Source organism: Drosophila arizonae, chromosome 5 (assembly GCF_054131065.1).
Source record: "Drosophila arizonae isolate 15081-1271.41 chromosome 5, UAZ_ARI_1.0, whole genome shotgun sequence".
Lineage (NCBI taxonomy): Eukaryota > Metazoa > Arthropoda > Insecta > Diptera > Drosophilidae > Drosophila > Drosophila arizonae.
In genome coordinates, this window is record NC_142925.1 from 17,762,045 (window position 1) to 17,777,503 (window position 15,459).

Sequence of the window (15,459 nt, forward strand, 5' to 3'; positions counted from 1 at the left end):
TGAATAGCATTTATTTGCCAATTAACTTTTCGCAATTTTAGCAATTTTCAAATTCCAAACATCAACTTTTCTATTAAGTGTTTCGAAATGTTTCGATAAAGTTAAAGCGCTGCGTAGACAAACACTGTTTAGCCAAATCTGTCTGGCTGTTTAGCTAACTGGGTCTGATTTGAATAACAGCATAATTTATTTGCATTCATCGGATTTGACAAGAGTCTTAGTCCCGAAAAGTACAACGACTTGAGCTTATTAACATTTATTTAGCCCGCTAACCGTTCGTCGTGGTTTCCAGCACTTGTCTGGCAGCAGCAGCCACAGCCTATAACGAAATTGTGAAACAAATTCGATTTTGAGAGCACAAATAAAATGAAAATGTGCTTGGTTGGAAAAGTGAAAGATAGAGAGAGAGAGAGACAGAGCAGATATTGAGGGCAGCCTAGACAATGCTATCACAAAAGTTAAGCGACGCGAGACAAAGCTAACATATACACTAGCACAGCCTCACTTAGGTGTATGTGTGTGTGTGTGTGTGTGTGAGACAAACTTTAACTATTGTCGTAATCTGGAGAACAGACAAAGAAGACGTTTTCAATGCAGCTGGGGACGTCGACTTGGGTATGCCAAGTATCTGTGAGGCAAGTGCTGTGAAGCATGTAAATTTCCTACCCAACTTGAGTTTTTATTAAATTGTTTGTGTGTCGGGCGAGCAGCAAAAATTTTATTTCCATCATGATTTGCATGATCTGTGTTCGGGTTTGGGTTTATGCTTGTCTCTTAGCCCGCAGTAAATGCCACAATGCGCCATTTGGGTGAGAGTTGATGATCATTTTGTGCCATTTTTATGGTCGTACGTGTTGGAGCTGTGGCCGTTGAATTCACAGCCCAAAACTGATTTTGTCAACATTTTGGTGGTTTTTTTTTTTTTTTTTTTTGTGGTTGTCTTTTTTTTCCGGCATTTTTAATTGCTAGGCATGAGTTGGCTTCAAAGCTGTGCCACTTTTAATTTAAGCTGAATAAAAGTATACCACATAAACATGTAATTTGCGCCAGTTGCACGTTGCGTCAAGTGCGTGACTTGTCTACACACAGACAGCGACACACACACACACACACATGCTTACTCAGCTGAGCTGGCAATCACAAGATTTTCCAGCAAGCTGCGGCTTTCATGTTTATACAGACTTACCCAAATTCGTGCACCACTCGCTTTACCATAAATCTCTGCCGCATCGCACACTGTCTTTCTCTATATGTATGTGTGTGTGTGTGTCTTTGGGATTGGGACTAGCATTGACACTTGTCCACTGAGAACCTTTTTCACATGTCAAGTGCGAGCTGTTTTAAAAGTTTACCCTTCAAAATACAGACATAAGCTGCTCTGCTCGTTTAGCGTAATATTATGTTAAGCTCAAATAAAATGGTGAGATATCTATGTAGTTCATATAATGTTTTGCTTTACATATAATATATATTATATATTATATATTCAGATCCAAATTAAAAAAAAAAAAAAAGAATAATATTTCACAGCAATTATCATAAGTTAAATGGTTTTCTAAGATATTAAAATAATAAAGCATTTACTTCAAGATATAACAAATAGATAAATCTAAGCCTCTAGTCTTCAATTTGTTAATCAATAAAATATTATTAAATAAATATATTAATAAACAAAATAAAAATTATGATATTTTTACCAAATAAAGTCTTAACTTAAACTATATACAAATATTATTATTCTTTTTTTTTTATCCTATTCCCATTCGCAGTTTATGTTTAATAGTAATTTACGTAAGGATTTTATGTCTTAAATTTTATATTTTAAATTTTTGATTAATATTATGTATTGTTCAGAGTAAAATAATAGATTAAAAGGAAAAAATTTCTTAGCAGATTCTATTTCCTCTTTACATACATTTTAATTTCAATGCTTAAAAAGAATTTAAGTAAAGATTATTTCAGAGAAACTATGCAGAGATGTGATGTCTTTATATGAAAAATTTTCTATTTTCTAAAATATGCAATATTTAAAGCATTCACTTGAAGATATACTAAGTGTTATCTTTATAGACTTAAGAAACATAGACACAAAATTTGGTTTTCTTGGGCGAAAAAAATTAGAGATACTGATCTGAAAAATGTATCATTTATTTTTAAAATTTGAGACTTGAAGCAATTCAATAAAATTGATCTGCCTAACGAAACTGCATTTCCCTTTAAACAAAATTTCAATTGAAGTTTAGGCCTTTAAATGCCCAAGTAATTTGTGTTTGCTTGTCATGGCTGCCTCAAGTTTGTTGCTCGATTAGTCATGTGGCAAGTTGCCCATGGTGTTGCATGATAGAGTTGCGTAAGGCCCGCATAGACATAATTGAGAGCGACTGAATCGTGCAAATAGCGGCGACTGCACACACTCACACTACACTCACAATCATTTACTCCCACACTCACACACACAGACTCAGAATTAACCATGTGATTATGGGGCACAAGTGAACAGAACTGGGTGCAATATGAACAATTAAGGCAAACACAGCCCACATGTGCACCTAAAGTGCGTACGTAAATCATGAAGATGTGGATTTTGGGGCAACTTAATTTATGCCTGCCTCGTCCTACGCCAAGCCCAGCAATGGTGAGCTTGCTGCCTGGGCCTCGACTCTGTCAGCAGGCTTTAGTCCATGCTCGCTGCTCGCTCGACTGTTTGACCACGCTCGCTTATTCGGCATTATATTAGTCCGACTGGCAGAAGGCTCTCTCATATCAGGTGAATAAATTTGCCAGCACTGACATATTGAGGGCCCAGCAGGAGCAGCAGCAGCAGCAGCGGCAGGAGCAGCAGGAGTAACAGGACCTCTGTACCTGCCAGCAACCTAAATGTGTTACATAAATTGGAATCTGATGCGGGCTAAATCTAATTTGTGACTAACAACTCAAGAGAGAGCATAAACAGATGCAGTGCATGTGCTCACTGTGCTAAAAGCACATTAAGATTAGCACAATAACTAAATTGGCTGTCGAGCAGAAACCTAAATCAGACTTTTAAGAAGGTTTGCAGGTATGAGCAGATGTATTGTAGAGTTACTGAAAACGTTGGAAATATATTCATATATCTATTGCCATCTATAAGATTCTCGATTCAGCTTAACTTGTAATTTCTATGAAATTAATTAAAATGTGTAATTCATAGAATAGCCATATATGTCCCTTTGGCACAGGATATTCTCCAACGCATTGTTCTCAAACTCCTTCACTCATTCCAAGGGCAACAGCTGCTGCTGCCAGAGCATATGCAAATTTGCACTCAGTCTAATTAAACAGAATATGCTATACATAATTTAATATACATTAGAATCTTGAGCTTGCAGATAACCACATGAAGGCCATAAACCATTTCCTGCTACGGTTAATTAAAATTGTAGTTTGCTATATTGCTCATACGACGTGGTAGCCGCAGCCTGACAAAGCTCAGCAAATATTGAAACTAGAATGCTTATAAAACATTCATTTGTTTGTCTTTCAGTCTCTAGTCAAATCTCAGTCAGATTGAGTTGCTCTTTGAGTCAAATGCAATTATTGCGAAATTAACTAAGCGCTTAAGTGCTTAGCTTAATTATTAGCCATCTATCTTTGGAATAAATATAATTAACAGAGTCGTCCGTCCAAAGAGGTCAGCGGTAAGCCGGCTATAATAGACAAATGGCTGGTGCACAAAACAAATATACTCTGCTCGCTTCACTCCATGGGCGAGTGCTAAAAGAGAAATGCGCAGATTAAGACATTTCTCATACAAATCCTCGGTACAGCCATGGCCAAGGACATTGTTCATGTCTTCTATCTGGCTTTAATGCTCTGAATGCAATGATTGTTCATTGTTGGCGCGACAATTGTCGTTAAGCGGTTTGCAATTTGCAGCGACTGAAGCCAGACAAGCTGGAATAAACAAACAGGCAGTCAACCCGAACAAGAGAGAGAGAGACATGAACTACATACATAAATATTGTATATATATAAACGTATATATATGTATTTGGTTAGAGTGTAATATTTTACTGGCTCTTTGAGCAGCGCAGCTCAAAGTGTTTTGCTATTGTCATTGATTTAATCAATTCTGTAAATACGAACTGTCAATTTTATATTGCCTTTACACTTGATTTAACGGCAAGCATATAATTGCTGGCGAATGCAGCAAAATAATTCATAATTTGCTTTAACAAATATGCTGCATATTTACGCAAAATGTATTTTCGAAATTCCGATAATTTGCATACATTAAACTTTGCTTCGCATAAATGACTCTAAATAATTTTTACATCTTACTTAAATGTTAAGCGCAGCATAACATTTAAGCTTTTAAAAGTTGTTAAATAGCTCAGCTGGCACTTACAAATTATTGCCGAGTAGTGCAAACATTTATCTGGTATTTATATTTGGCGAGGCAGATACCCAGCAGTTCTATAAAAATTAGTGAATTTACATAAATAATGCCTATATATAAGGATAATAAATTGGCTTCTTGTCTTTGCAAGGATTACTCAAAGCATATTCATAAATTATACTATATATAAGAAGATGTATAATTAATTGACTTTTTGTTTATATTTTATCTCTATACATCAGTTACTAAATATATAAGAAAAAGAATAATGAACTGACTATTTGCTTATGCAGAGACAACTCCTCAATATTTATTAAAATAAGCAACTTTTTTTTTTAGATAATTACAATAAATACTAGAAATGTAGACATTTTAGGAGGTTTACTCATATATAAAATACATAATATATAAGAAGTATAGTGACTTCTTGTCTATGCCCTAAATACAATTATAGCTGTATAGTATATGTATTAGTATTACCCCTTTCCATTGTAAGTATAAAGATGCTCTTACTTCCCCTACAATCTTGGGCTAGTTTCCTTTCAGATCTCTTCCGTCGGACTCTGTATAATGGGGCGCACTCTTCTCGTTTATCGATATCATAGCGAAGTATCTCAGCAGGCCTCTCGCTTTCACTCAGCAACACCCAGGACTACGCTCAGCAACAGTTATATAGTCGTCTCTCTCTCTCGCTCACAGACGCGACTGTCCCTAAAATGCCAACTCATTAGTTTAGTCTAGTAACTAAAACAGCATCAGGTTTTTATATATCCTCGCATTATTTATTATTGCATTAATTCATTATTTACATCCTCAGTAACTCTCAGAACTCTGAGTTACTGCCGTTAAATGGCATTAAAATATATTTATATTTTAATGGGTCTCTTTTCGGGTCTGTAATGAATTTTTGGTCAAGTTGTGACTTTGCTTTTTAATTCAGTCACCCTAATTCATTTTAGTGTCCTTTTTAGCTGCGGCCGCAGCAGCAGCAGCAGCAGGAGTTGTAATTTCTGTACCTGCCATTACCACCTAATCCTGTGGCAGTGTCCTTCCCTTGCACCGCTGCTTTTAATTATCTTTTATTTAATGGGCCTCCATTTTGTTTGTGCTTTTAGATTTTCTCATTTTGTGACGCACAATTAAATAACAATTTGTCGAAAAGTTGTGGCTATTTACAGCATTTTATACACTCTACCAGGGTATTTAAATTTTATTAAAATAGATGAGAACTCATCTTGATAAGTAATGCCTCGGATGTGTGGTGGCCTTAAAGCTAGATTTCTTGATCTCTTTGCTGCGTGCTTGGTTCAAGAAAGTCGTCTAGAGCATAATTTGAATTTAATTGGCAATCAGACGAGCAGCTAATAAAGGGTATTTGCGTATGTCTGAGTGCCATGCATGCCAAGCTGGCCACGCTTGGCTCGTAAAGGCAATGACTTTTTAATAGACCTGCCTATTTTTGTCTCTTGACTCTTGTGTCTTACTGCCTGGACAGCATGACTAAGAGATTCTTGGACTTAATTTTATGTGAACTTTAATTAGCTTTTTTTTCTTGCTGTCGATCAAATGGTTGCCATAGCAATCCTGACAATCCTGGCCACAGCGGGAGAGTAGAGACTAGCTCAACTAAAGTTATTTCGAAATTTGCACAATATTTGGTTTTTGCTCTCAATTAATCAGTGCATTCGTGCATACCTGCTGAGCAGGGGAGAGCACATTTTTCCTAGCATGTTCACAGCGGCAACTTCTGGCAGTATGTTGACACAGTTTTTTCCCTTCTCCTGCGGCTAGCCAGTCTTGTGGTGCGCTCTGCAGCACATGTTGAACAAATGACAACAATGTGAACAGCGGCTGTTAGCTCCCATGCCATGCGAGTTGTTTTGTTGCCCGCCGTTTCTTGTTAGTGCCGGCATATGTATAAAGTCTGAAACTCACACAAACATTCACACTTTGCATGTGTGTGTGTGTGTGTGTGTGTGTGTGGGTGTGTTTGTGTGTGTGAGTAGTTAAAAGTCGTCTGTTGCAGTTTATTTTCTCTTGCCAGAGATTCGCATGCCATATTTGCTTTCCACTTTGACATACGCAAACATTTTTTTTCTTTTGGCATTTTTGTTTGCCTCAAATTCTAAACTTTGCTGCTTTGTTATTACTGCCGCATGGAATGCAGTTTGTATCATTTTCTAAGCAGTCGAGGCGTATGTTGCTCCTGCTTATGCTTCGCCTGGCATCGAGCGTAATTTATATCATTCCTCAATCTCTTTTACAGAGCGCTACACAGCAAGCAATCTGAGAGATGCTAGATTTTCATACCTTGAACCCATTGAAAATGAAAAATCAGTGCATATATATATATATATATATTTTTTTTTTGTTTGTTTTTAATTAGATTTGATTAGATATTGGCAACTATATAATAGATATTAAAAAATGAATGCGAATGGAATAAACTAATATTCATTAAATGCACAGCTTAACAGTAAATTTATAATGCAGCTTAAATATTTAGCTGAGAATATGAAAGCTTTGACAAAAATTATTTTTATTTTTATTTATAAATATTTTTTATATGTCTTAAGTTTTGCCTTATATTTTTTACCAGCTTAGATTTTTTTTTTTTTTTTTTTTAATAATCAGTTAGTAAAGTATTAATTAAATTTTTTTTTTTTTTTTTTTTTTTTTTTTTTTTTTTTTTATTTAAATAATCAGTTGGTAAAGTATTAATTTCAAATATACAAGAGAATTTTTAGTAATTGATATTTTGTTATGTCTAAAAAATGCTTAATTAAAAATTCGTTGAACAAGCATTTCATAATATTCCTACAGACGGCTAAACAAGTTAGCTAAGGCTCATTATCTTATTGCAATTTTCTGAGAAAGATTTTTCGTTTGCAAGAAACAAAATCAGTAAAAATCGTCTCTTATTTTGTTATACTCTCTTTTTCTCAGAAAAGGGTTCATTGTCGTCTGTTCTGCCTCGTAGCATAGCTCGGACGATGATAAAATCATATCATGAATTTATGGCAGCTCACAAGTCTTACTATTGTCATCAAATCCTTTATTCTCCAGCTCATTTTACAATTTTTTGCTGCACACACAGATTGGCCAAATAGTACCAATTCAATTGTGTGCAGCTCATTAAATTTGCATTGTGGCGAAATGGATTCAACACGAAGACTGCAATGGCAAATCAAATAAAAAATAGAAAACTAAAACGAAAGCAACAAAAACTTTCGTATTAAATCGTTTTGTGGTGCACAGCGAGTGTCAGGCAAATGTGTGTTAAGCTCTTCAAGTGCCGCATTTTCATGTTTTTGGCTTGTTTGTTGGCATGAACCTTGGCTTAAATGTGCAAATTGAGACTTACTGTTAGCTCCTTGATTTTTGTTTTTGCTGCACATTTGTTAAGACCCGGTTGACAAGTGACATTCAAATGCAAAAATTACGAATAAATATTCAGACTTTAAATATACTCTGCTTGTGGTAAGCAAACCCATGCAAGGTGGACCTATTAAACAAATATGTGTAGTATATGAAATATATAAGTAAAGTAATGTTAAAAAAAAAAATAATACAAATTATAAAATATAAATATAAAACATAAAATATAAAATATAAAATATAAAATGTAAAATATAAAACATAAAATATAAAATATAAAATATAAAATATAAAATATAAAATATAAAATATAAAATATAAAATATAAAATATAAAATATAAAATATAAAATATAAAATATAAAATATAAAACATAAAAATAAGATATTAAGTATACATTAAATATAGCTTATATTATTCCTATCAATACTCGGATATTTCTATATATATATTTCATGAATAATTAATCTTGAATAGCATTCAAACACTAGACTCTTCTCTTTTAGCTTTTGCATTTCAAGTTAGTTTAATTATTGCAATTAAATGTATTCCAATGGTTAAAGCCAAGCTGAGCAACAGTTTGTGGCGTGAAATCGTTTAAGTAATTGTATTTAATGCTATTATATTGCGATTCGACTGACTGCATTATAATTGCCTTAATAATGTTGGCTAGCTGGCTAGCTGTCGGCATGACTGCCTGCCTGGGCATCGTTAATCAATATCAGCATTCAAGTCAAAGTTCTCGCTTTGGTCATTGGTCACTTTTTATTTGGTACAATGCGAATCAATCAGTTTCTCGGCATCAGAGAGCAAAGTTCGGAATATAAGCCAAATGCGATAAGTTTCAATAGCTTTGGCAGCCGCCCTGCCCGCCTCCCTCCACAGCTCACAGCCCCCCGACTGCTTAAAGTTTAAACCAAATCATGATAAATGAGCCACAGCCAGAGCTTAACTATTTCAATTTCATCAATGAGCCATTCATCGTCAGCTTCTAAGTACCAACTGTGTGTGTGTGTGTGTGTGTGTATGAATGTCAAACCGAGCATAAATAAATTTATTTGAAAAACATGCTCTCAATCAAGCACGAACATATTCTGGGAACTTCAACACGCCGGAATCAGTGATATCCGATTCAATTTTCTGCCGTCAAATCTAGCTTTTAATACGCTCACTTAAAAGAGCTATAAAGAGTGACATACATGTGGACATCATTCGTATTGCTTGCTTGCTTCTTCATCCAGCGAATCGAAAACAGTTTTGATAGCCATTTTATGTTAAATTTTTATTAGATTTTCTTTTCAAAGTCCCTTTAACGCTATCGAAACATTTGGTTTTTTGCTTTCCTCTCTTCAAATTTATATTGAATTTATTACGTATTTTTACTTACAAACGTTTATTTTAATTACGAAAAATATTTCTATAGCAAACTTTAGTATGACTATTTAATTAAATTTTATGCAAGGAAATTTGCCAACAAAATTTGTAACATTTTATTGAAATAGTAAAAGCGAAGCCAATTTGGCTATTTTAGAGCTACAAAAATGTCAGCTCATGTGGGATATTGTGCTATGAAAATCCATGAGTGCCTGACGTTAAACCATGGTGAAACTCAATGCTGAGCGTTTTGCAGTGCATTCTGAATTGTGCACTTTTTTTTTTTTTTATTTATTTATTTTTTTTTTTTTCAAAGTTTAGTCATTAGTGTTTAATAGTTGAACAAATACAGTTATAGTAGTAACTGGAAAAAATATATTGAGCTGTGCAGCATGATATCAACTGAGCCATTTCATGTTAATGTCGCCCTTGGGATTTTATTCCCTTTACAGCTGCAGTCAATATTGGATGAATCCATTCTATTTTATGATAATCAATTGAGTCTGAAATTATTGAAAATGCATAAAAATGAATATAGCTTTTTTTTTTTTTTTTTTTTTTTTTTTTTTTTTTTTTGTAAAAATGTATAAAACAGCGCAGATGATGGATGCTGACATTAAATTAATACATTATTGAATGGAAGTGATTGAGAAGCTGGTTAGTTCGTTATAGAAAAAAAAAAGATATGCAAATATATAATATATATACATATATACTTAGTTTAATCAGAATGTAAATTACAAACTTATTTTAAAATTATTGAAATTACCTGAATATAAAATATTAATGAACCAATATATAAACTATCAACTTTGAATAAGTTAGATATGGAATAGCTATAATAGCCTTCGCCCCTATGTGGCTCACCTGTCTCTGAATAACTCCTTTATCCAACTCTGAGCGTAACTAAACATTACAAAATCATTTTAAAATACATCATCATAAAATTTAAATTTAAATGGCTTGAGCAACATTTTGCTTGCTGACATTAAACAATTTCCGCCACAATTCAAGAGACAACAGTTCATTATTCTGAGCTCGCCCTCTGACGGGCATCCGCATAGTAAATACACATACATATACATATATATTATTGCTGGGAATTGTCTGTATTCAAAGCTAATAACCATTGGCACTCTCTAAAAGTCTGTTGTATTCAGGTCAAGCTGCCAAACACGAGTTGTTGTCGAGCATTTTAAAAGTTGTGTTGTCAGCTTGTAAATCTTTTAGTTTACAACTGCAACACAATTGCGACTCTGTGATTGCCATAAACTGCTGCACAAAGTCACAACTTAGAAACACACATACACACACACAGGGAGAGCTGGATACGTGTCGCACAAAGGACACGGAAGAGAATATCAAGAGTGAAGAGAGCGAAAGGACAACTCACAGCAGCGATACACTTTCCTGGGGGACGCATTAAATTCCATGCAGCACTTTTGACAGCAATTCAGCAGCTCGATTGGAAATGCTCTGACATTCCCAGTACTTTGCTTGACATAGATATCGACGGGCGAATGCTGAGACTTTAAGGCAATTTATGTGCACTGCTTCGCTGGAAATGTTGCCAGGAGTTAAGCGAAATCTTGCTGGGAATTTCATTAGAATATATTTGCTTCGTTGGCACAGCGATGCTTTTGTAATTCCCATTAATTTGCTAACAAAAATGTTGTTCACCTAATTTAATTTGATATTCTAGATTTTACATAAATATTAAGGATGCTAAGGGAATTTTCATTATTAGTGGAAAAATATATAATTACAATAAATTAAAATTTAAAAAATATTAAAAAATTATTTTTAAAATATTTATCTTTTAATTAGTAATCTTAAAAAATATAGTGTTTGCAATAAAAAAAAATAATATAAATAAAAATTTTATTAATTACGTTCACATGATAATTTCATAAAATATTGTAAAATATTTACTGGGAATATAAAAAAAAAAACATTTAACATTCAATTAATTGTTGAAATTCGATTTTGATTCAGGCAATATAGAAAGAAAGAATTTTTAAAAATAAAACTGCGATTATTTTATATATTAAAATAACAGTTATAAACCAAAATATAGATTAAGTTAGTTGTTAAAGAATTAATAAGCGAATATGCGAATATGCTAGTTGTTTTTTTTTAAATATACATATATAATTTATTTGCATACAATTAAAATTTACATTGAACTTTTCACATAAGATTGTTGGCAAAATATTAAAATGAATAAATATTTAGTTAACACATCAAATCAATTCCAACTCTTTCATCATATTTATAGTTATATAATCTCTCTCTAGCGCTAAGCGACACTCTTAAAGCTTCAACTGGAAAGCAGCAAATCGTTGATATGACATTGAAATCAAATGGACTGTGACTTCTCAAGTCCATTCCAGCCAGACAATAGTCGCGATTCATATTGCTCATTTAAAGTCCGCATTGGCCACTACAGCAACTACAGTGAGAACATGGCTCTGTAGTTGGCTAGCCGTCGTGTCTGACATGGCCATAAAGAGGACTGTCGTTGGCAGCGCTTTTACAGCTGCGCCTTGGTACAGCTCAGCAATTTGTCAGTGTAACGTGTCGCCAATTGATGCTTTTTTATGCGACGCCATTTTTTGGGGCACTTTCTGTTGCCCGAGTTGCCGGAGAGTGCCAACTTTGCAGAACGGAAACAGACAATGCCAACACACAATCGTGTCTGGGTGTGCGTGTGTGCGTGTGTATGTGGGTGTGTCAAAACGAACGTATATTATCATAGTAATTGGCGGTTCTGCTTCACTGCGCTGTCAACTCGAAACGCAGTCAATCACATATAAGCAGGCAGCCAATGGGCAAGCATAACAAAGCGGAAGCTTATCTGCCAGAGCAGAGGCCGTTGCTGTACTTAAATTCCATATGACTAGTCTATGAAAACATAGAATATACATACATGCTTAAATATGGTACATATAAAGAAATGCTGGCAAATACATTCAGGCCATTTGCATGCTCGAGCTGGGCTAGAATTTTGCATTGAAAGTCAGACGACCATGAAAATAATTTCTACATCATATCAATATGAGCTCATAAAAGTCAAACACGTCACTGATATAAATTTATATACATACATATACATTTATCTATGTGTATGTGTGGGCCTCGTTATGGCAGTTGAGCCTCGACAAAACTGTGAAATACTGCATACAAAAAACTTTTACACATGAACGCCTGCAGTGCATGTATGCCTGCCCATGTGTGTGTGTGTGCATGTGTGCGTGTGTGCCCTGTGTACGTGTGCAGTCGACAGTTTGATATTGTGGATGGGCTTTCAGCTAACGCTCGTTATTCATGCCACTTTGTGCTTAGTAGTTTAGCAGTTGCCTGACAACACAGCAGCACTGCAGCGCTTATGAACAACTGTTTTGTGTGATGCACAGTTATGCGTCTATAAACTGCATCCTCCATTTGCGTAATCCATATGCTTGATGATTTCGATAAAAAATGTTTACTCTTCCGATTTAATTTAAGCGAGCATGAGACTAGAGTGCTTGACTGTAGCACAGCTATTCAGATAGATTGTGCATATGTTTCTCTGTCCCTTCTTACATATGTATAGATATCTATCTCTCTCTCTTTCTCTCTTTTGCTCCCTTGAACTGCGACCCACAGATAAAGACTTTCAACAAATGAAACATTATTAGCCAATTGCCGCAACAAAAGTCTGATTGAGCCTAATTTTGTGCTGGCTGTGCATGTGCACCTGCTAGTCGATATCCAAAGAGCTGTTAACCTTGTTAACACACCACTAACAGACACACAAGCCGCTCCTCCAGCCACTCGTGCTGTTGGCCACAGAGCATGCAGGTCATAAATACTGCGAGCAGCACAGGAATTCAAGATTGCAGCCAAAGATTTATTGCAAGCATAATTCTGGTCGACAGCATAAACTATGCTAAAGGAGCGAGCATAGTGCTTTTTAGATTTATAGGGAAGGGCGTGGCTTTGGCACTTCTAGAACTAAAAGTGCAGATAGTTTGATTCACTCACTGGCCAACTGATGAATTAAGTCAAGTGTGAGCAGCGCACAGACAAATTTTAGGAGAACTTTTCAAGTGTTTTTCAGTTGTTTTAACAAAGTAGAAACAGTTTCAGATGAGCGATAAATAGAAAATTCATTTTGCAAAATGTGTAAATTTATCTAAAATGTATTAAGTTATTATTCAGGGCAAACAAGCGAATAGCAGAGAATGCAATATGTCCACAAGAATGCAATTCTAGCTCATGCCCCAACCATATTTATTTGGCTGTACCAAAAGCACTAAAGTATGCAATATATTTATCATATAATATATGTACACATGCATATGTGTCTGTGTATTTGTGTACGTATGATTATTTATGCTATAAATAAAATGAAGTAATCCTAAAATATTGCTGCATTTGGGAGCAGTAACCAGAGCTATGCTAGAACTTTGGTTTCAGAGCGGAAGTTGGCCTTCAAATTTTCGATTTGCAAGAAATTTATTGAGTGTGAGACGCACAGAGGGAGTATGTGAGTGGGGTGAGAGAAACAGAGAGGTGAAAGGGGAGGGAGAATGGGCGAGTGTGAGAGGAGTACACCAACTTTATTATTCTGATTGAGCTGTTGATATAGCTTCAACAGCCCATAATAATAGAAAAACAAAAATCACACAAACTTTTCTCCTCATGCTTTTCTCTCGCTCCCACATCACATCGGCTTGATCAAGCTCGTGCAATTTCTGCATATAAATTTAGAGCAGGAGGGCCAGAGTGACCTGTTCATAGCTGATTTGTGAGCCTCAAAGGGAATGACAAAATCTCGGAATTATGTTATTATTAATTAATCCAAAGTGCAATTCGTAGGAGTTTCATGGTAAGGCAATAATACTACGAGATTCTTACTAATTAAACTCAAGACATTGATACACTTAAAGAAATTAATGCACTTACAATTTGTCGTATTTGTTCTCATATTCCATGTAATTTTTTCTCATTTATTAACTTTCACTCACCTTTATTCTCTTGGACTAATGCATCATTCGCTTTTTACGTTACAGTTAAGTGCATCGAGTATACTGTGTCCTCCTCACACTAATAGCTGACAATATACGTGAGTATATATTTATAGCAATCAGAAATATTATTAAGCGCTAAGCAGCTAAGGCCAAGAGAAAAGATTTATATATGAAGTATAAAGAGAATATAGAATTCTCTATAAAAGATGCTTGACTAAATGGGTTGCTGTGTGTGAGAGCTGTGCAGACAAAAGTGAAGAGAATAATATATATATATTTATAATGGCGATGTTTTCTATATATCTAGAAAGGAGTTTGACCAATCGAATCTCTTTAGTAATTAGATTATTATTGATATTATTTATTGAACTATATTTATAGATAAGAAAATATATATAATGTATATATTTAAAAATAAAAAATAATAAATAACAAAATATAAAAGATAAATAAAAACAATAAATATTTTTTTTATGAATATTAATTTCGTTTTTAATTCCAGTAAATTATATACTTTTATAGAATATTTAAAAATATTTAAATAATATATATATTTAATATTAAAATATAATAAATAACAAAATATAAAAGATAAATAAAAAAAAAATCATTTTTTTTCTTAATATTAATTTGTTTTTTTAAATCCAGTAAATTATATATTTTTATAGAATATTTAAAAATTAAATCATTATATAAGAAAAATAATGAAAATCATATTTTAGAGCAAATTCATATTTAGCACAATATAATATTTTCCAGTTAATGAGCCATAAAAAAATGTAATTCTTTTTACCTCACAATAATCTTCGCAAAGTGAATTGACATCTGATGTCTAATGGCAGCTGATATTGCCATAAACCTTTTAGATCGTCAAAAGCTCATAAAATTTATTAACGATACACGCGTGGCTATAAGAGCAGATGACACAAATTTAATCAGTGTAATGAGCGCCGTTGAGCTGAAGTACTCCAGTTTATTTTTTTTTTTTGCGCACTTACAATAATAGAAAATAATTTCCATTTTCAGCTGGTGCAACTTTCAACAGCAATTAGATGTATATAATATACCAGATGCAACTTTCTTGATCTGACAAACTTCAACAAAGAGTATTTGGTCTTCAGTTTGGCGTATATAATAACACAATCCTTGTTTCTGCTACGTTTTACCGGCCATAAATTATGAATATTCAAAAGCTTGCCAGCATAAATGAGTTTTGGGGCTTAGGCCAGGCAGCCCATTGACATATTCGGGCTCAAGGCGGCTAAGGCAGCGCTGCGCTGCGCTGTTAATTCAATTCAATTCAGTTTGGGAGCT

The 15,459-nt window shown here is 34.1% G+C and overlaps 1 protein-coding gene across 1 annotated transcript in view; it reads left to right on the top strand.

Moving 5' to 3' along the window:
• Nucleotides 1-15,459, top strand: part of mtt (mangetout) — a 151,754-nt gene that overhangs the window by 14,594 nt on the left and 121,701 nt on the right. Inside the window, exon 2 of the mRNA XM_089472198.1 lies at nucleotides 14,188-14,240. The gene's annotated coding sequence lies outside the window, so the exon portion shown is untranslated. The remainder of the gene's footprint in view (nucleotides 1-14,187; nucleotides 14,241-15,459) is intronic.